Below are 6,132 nucleotides of genomic sequence, written 5' to 3'. Positions count from 1 at the left end.
GTTTGACTTTGTTAATTTGTGGTGTTTTTGCAGCTTTACATTTGATGCTCAAGCACGTCAAATCTCAAAGTAGTTATGACAACGAAAGATAAATGAAGCTGACATCTATGTTTGCAGGCTAAAGAAATCCATTATTTTATTGACATCATGTCATTATGTCTTGTGTATTGTCAGTTTTGTCAAATATTTAGGGCAGAGGTCTTCAACAGGGGGTGCTGCAGGGGGGTTGTGAAAGTTTTGGTTGATTAGACAATTTTTTATATATTTTTTTCCCCTATTTTTTCCCCACAAATTGAAATGTCAAAACACGTTAACATGAATTGAGCATATTAGCGAATGGATGGATAAATGGATGCAGAAGATGTTATCTTTCAGTCAGAAATGCACACATTTAGTGACACAGGAGCTCTCTCAAGTTGGGCACCGGTTCACTCACTGCACAAGACTAGACCTGTCCCTCCAAGCCTCCTGAACACTAAGAAGAGGACCTGCCCCTTTCGCTGCTGTGCCAATCATTTGGCACAATTCAATTGGCTTAGAGCCTATTCAGTCCCGCAGCTAACACCCCAGACACAAGGACGCATGCTGCAATATTATTTGAAAAAGAGATACCTATGTTTATAAATAGCAGTGACACACCCACCCTACTCACTGTACCTTGCACATGTTTAAAATAAAAACATTAATATATGAACCTGTGTATTGTTTGAATAGCTTAGTACTGAATGCACAAAAGCAAGGTATGTTTAAACATGGCAATAGGCTCAGTTTAATATAAAACACAATTTTATAAAATATACAGGGGGTAGGGGGTCCCTGCTCCATCTCTCCATCAGTTTCGGGGTCCTTGGCCTGAAAAACATTGAAGGCCCCTGGTCTAGGGCCCTGTTCAGACCTGGCATTAACATGCATCTGGGTTGATCCGATCACAAGTGGACCACTCAAAGAACAGGTGTGAATGTACCCAAGACACATCAAGGACACGTTTGAGATCTGATCTCTCAGACCACATTCAGAGGTGATCTGGGCGGCAAATGGTCATTAGGTCTTTTAGTAGTGTGAATGCAAATGTGTCCTGGGCCACATTGAAGGACCACCTACACAACTGAAATCCTCTGTATAAGAGGAGGTATGTACTCATTGTAAACACATGCAAATTGTGTAAGTTGGCTTTTTCCATGATGTCTCAAAATTTTTTAAAGCCCATCGATATATATCATGAGTGTGTCAAACATCTTGGGTAATTTGGTTTACACCTAGTCTGTGTTTTGATTTCTTCTTCCTTTGCACCAGACAAGGCACAGGAAGTAAGTTGCTGTCCTACTGGTTTAAATTGTGGTTATGTTTATTTGCATATAGAGTGGGCAAGATCCAATTACAGGTGGTCTGCAGGTGCATTTTAATGCCACGTGTGAAATGATGTACTTAGAACTGTCCACTTGTGGTCAGGTCCCCTGAGAGACAATTTAATGCCAGGCGTGAATAGGTCTTAATCTTCAAATTAAAAGTTCATGTTTTAGTTGTCCTCATCCTTTTTATTTATTTTTTTAGTTGCTACTTTTAGTCAAGACCAAAATGAGCATTTGAAATTTAAGCAAACTGCTTTCAAATTAGATTTCATCCAACTGATTTTGGGCTAAAAGAAAATAAGCCTCAAAATGACAGTATGGTTAAGAATACAGCTTTGCAGAGAGGGTGTATTTATTGCATCAGAGAGACAGACATGAAAGAGCATAAGACAACAAATTCTGGAAAAATGCAAGATTAGCAAATGCAAATCTAACTCTCGTAATATGAGTTAGTCATTAGCTTGATTTAAACTTACTGTTTGAAACGCACAAACACACAATCAGAGATACAGAGACACATCACACCTGCATTAACCTACCCTTTTAAGTTCAGTTTTTGTCAGTACTGTGGCAGAAAGGTGTTGATATTATTTTGTAATTTTCTAGGTCTTAGTGGTACATGTTACCCTCATTCAGTAAGTGTTTATAATAGCTTATAAAGTACAATTCTACACTTTATAACGTGAAAAGCTTCTTATAACAATGTTTTTGACATCAAATTTTTCATGTTATAACTAGACAACTGTATGTTATTGTTACAGACATAGTGTTATTAACATTACATTATTGTTATTACAATATACTATTTATCTTGTTACAACATAAAATGTTTCACATTAAAACATGGTAACTTATATTGTTATAGCGTGAAACATTTCACGTTAAAACGTGATAACTTTTGTTGTTAGCCTATAAATGTGAAATGCACAGAATCAATAACCATCTGTTTTTGAACTGCCATTTTGAAACCTTGATTCTGGCATTTTGGCCATCACCATCTTGGTTTTTTGGAGCCAGAAGTGACCATATGTGGATGAGACAGTGGAGCTGGGGAGAGGCAAGGTGTGGGCCAGACTGAGAACAACCTGAGGACTCTAGACTCGCCCGCCTATACTGGCAGCCTGACTACACCAGGCTCTCAACTGTGCAGGTGAAGTTGCTAACAAAGTTGGGCAGTTAAATTTCATCATATTAATATGATGACAGTACAAAAGCACAAGACAAATAGTAAAACTATTCAAGAATTAGCAGGCAACAAGCAGCCATTAGCACATAATAGCACATTAAAGCAGAGATAAAGACCTTAATTTACAGCACAGGGTCTATCATGCAGTATGGCAATACACAAGCTTTTAGAATATCAACACACAAAGCATAGCATAAACATGCAAGTGGTGGTATACACACATAAATGTTATGTTAACCTGAACTATCACAACATCCTGATGGACAGTTTTATTAACTTACATAAATGCAGCACATTACACACTAATACAATAAACTTGGTTACATGTACCAGAAACACAAAACAAACATCATTAGCTTAACATTAACGCATGGATTATTAGTACTTAACAATGCTTACCAGCATGGCGGGGCCAGGGACCAGCATGGAAAACACTGAGTCATCAGCTAACACTAGTACTAGCTAGCTAGGTTATCAAGGTGCAGCCGTAATTCACATTAACAGTGATATTAATTTGGATGCTAATTGTCTCCAATTCTCTGGTCAGGACACCTAGGAAAAAATGCACCAAGTTTGAGGTGTATTGTACATATTATACTTAACTCACAATTGCATATAAAGTGCATTAAAACTGAACTATTAAGGAAATAAACATTTACTTACCAAGAAAAAAAAACTGGTTAGCACAATCCTGGAGAGGTCTGTTAGTTCAACTAAACAAAGAACCAGGCATGTCAATCAAACCAGCCACGCCACCAATTAGACCTCTCTTTGACACCTACTATCTAATTAATTTTGGAGTTATTTTCAAATAGACCACTGGAACACAGATCAGAAGGAGTGAATTTGGCTAATGATAGGCCTACCAGAATGACTTGTGGAAAAAATTTATTGACTTAGGGAGGGAAGTTGACTTTTTTTAAATGAAAGTCTAGGGAGCCAGAGATTTTTTTGGAGCCAGCCCTTAGTGGCCTTCAATGGTATTGCACTTTAAGGCATTTCATTTCCCAGACCTTGAGTCAACGTCCATATTTTATATGCAGCCTATGAATAAGGCTTTAAAAGTAATATAACGTAATAAAACATAATAATCACTATATATATATATATATACATACTATAATAATATACTATAATATATACTATATATATATATATATATATATATATTTCTGTTTATACTGTATACCATGTATACATAACCGTAGCTATTTTTTTTTACACTTTTATACTAAAAAATAAAATAATAATCTCCTCGGATGTGGTTCTTCCCAGTGATTTTGTAGTTGCAGGACTAAGTGGCTACATAGTCTTTTTCTCAGCATTACATTTGAAATAACCAGTTTTTTTCTGACCCAGGTGTTGACATCATTTTCTTGTCACTGTATAATGTCTGAGCTAACCCTAACCCTACAGCCCTTCTTTCCATCAATGAAAATGTAGATGGATTTTATTAGATCGTATTTCTAAATTAAATATTCTTCATCATGGGAAAAAAAGGTTTTTGGCAAATACAGTATATTTAATCACAATTTTGTTATGTGAACAATGACTTAATGCACTGTCGAAATAGGGCTTCATACACATCTTTCTCCAAATGAGTTGGTTTAAATACTGTACAGTCAGTGCAGCTTGATACCATGCACCAGAGTTTTCCAACCACTTTGAAACTATTGTGTGCACTCCGCCTTTGGATCAACTTAACCTAATAAGGTTACTGTGTTGATTTAAACTCATCCCCTTTTGGTATTAGTGACATTGATTACACTGATTGGTGTATGGGTGTGTGAGTGAGAGATATGGACTGAAATGATAGAATGACAGTTTTCAGTGTTATATGTTTTATTTGACAGTAAATGGAAATTAAATGAAATAGTGAGGAGGAGCCACAGAAATTGTCACACCTAAGTTGAAAGATAGCCCCCCCACACACACACACCTATCCTTGTGTAGGTGTGCGTGTGTATTGGGGTGGGGGGGGGGGGGGGGGGTACTCAACACTAGAGGGGAAACTAGACTTCTGGTAAACATACCAAGCTTTTGAAGTTTCCTCCTCCCTCCTTCCCTCCTGCTGCTCAGCTATGTTGGGTTCAGACACTGACAGTGTGTTGTTTTAAAAACTTCATCCTGTTGGAGGTTGATGCATAGGATGATCTCTATAGGAAGTTTGCTCATTTGTCCATAAGGTCATAGAAACACGGTTTCTTTGCTTTCTTGCTTTCTTTCTGTCCATATGTCAGTCTCATTATGGATAAAAAAACAAAAAAAAATCAAGATGGCGCTGTCTCAGACGGCAGCATGTAGCAGCAGTTCCCTACATTTGCAGTACTTTTTAACGTTTTTCTAAGCTTTTCTTTAGTGTTTAATGTTTTAGTGTGCCTGTTTCTGTCTAATTTTTGTTCTGTCCTTGGTTGATTTTTTTAGTGTTTTGGCAGCATGACTCTGAGATTTAGAAACTTTTTTCTCCTGCTCCTGGTGCTTGGGCTGCTGGGAGCCCCCAGCAGCTATGCCGAGAAGACACCTGGCATTTTCTACACACGAGATCAGCTGCTGGCTCTGAGGCCACCATCCTTCATGGCCGGAGAGAAGCCCCAAATCCCAGAGTAACTGAGGAGGAGACGACGAGGATGCAGGGCAGGATTGAGAAGACGGTTGAAGAAGCGACATTTTAAACTCTGTGTCCCCGCGATCATCACGGGGAACGTCAGGTCACTGGCAAACAAAATCGACGAGCTGAAGGTGCTCACACGGACCCAGCAGGAGTACAGAGAGGCCAGCATCATGTGCTTCACGGAAACGTGGCTGCACGGACTGATACCGGACTTAAATGTTACGATCACTGGATTATATGATTGAATAATTGAATGATTTGCCACAGGAGTTTACAAATATCGCCATCACCGTCTATATTCCTCCGACCAGTAAAGCAGAAGCGGCCTGTGACGTCATCCACTCTGTCACTGCCGACCTGCAGACTAAACATCCCGGTGCCTTCATCTTCATCACAGGGGACTTTAACCATGCCTGTCTCTCCTCCACTCTCCCCACATTCCATCAGTATGTCCAGTGTACAACAAGAGACAATAAGACTTTGTATGCTAATGTCACCAATGCATACATCACCACTGCACTCCCTTCACTGGGCAAGTCTGACCACAATCTTGTCCTGCTCTCCCCATCATACACTCCTGTGGTTCAGCAACAACCAGTCACTGTGAGGACTGTTAGGAAATGGTCTGATGGTGCCATGGACGCCCTGCGTGACGCTCTGTAATCCACAGACTGGCCTGCTCTGTATTAACCACATGGTGACGACCTGGATGGACTAACTGACTGTGTTTCTGAGTACATCAAATTCTGCATGGACAGCTCCATCCCCACCAAGAAGGTGCGCTGTTATCCTAACAATAAACCATGGGTGACAAGAGACCTGAAGGCCCTTCTGAATGATAAGAAGAGGGCTTTCATGGCTGGGGACCGCACTGAGCTCAGGAGAGTCCAGAAGGAACTGAAACAGTCTGAAGGAGAGTAAGGACGCCTACAAGAGGAAGCTGGAGGAGAGACTGGAGAGAAACCAAACCAGGTACGTGTGGAGCG

This window comes from Toxotes jaculatrix, chromosome 17 (assembly GCF_017976425.1).
Source record: "Toxotes jaculatrix isolate fToxJac2 chromosome 17, fToxJac2.pri, whole genome shotgun sequence".
NCBI lineage: Eukaryota > Metazoa > Chordata > Actinopteri > Toxotidae > Toxotes > Toxotes jaculatrix.
This window is presented reverse-complemented; position numbering follows the sequence as displayed.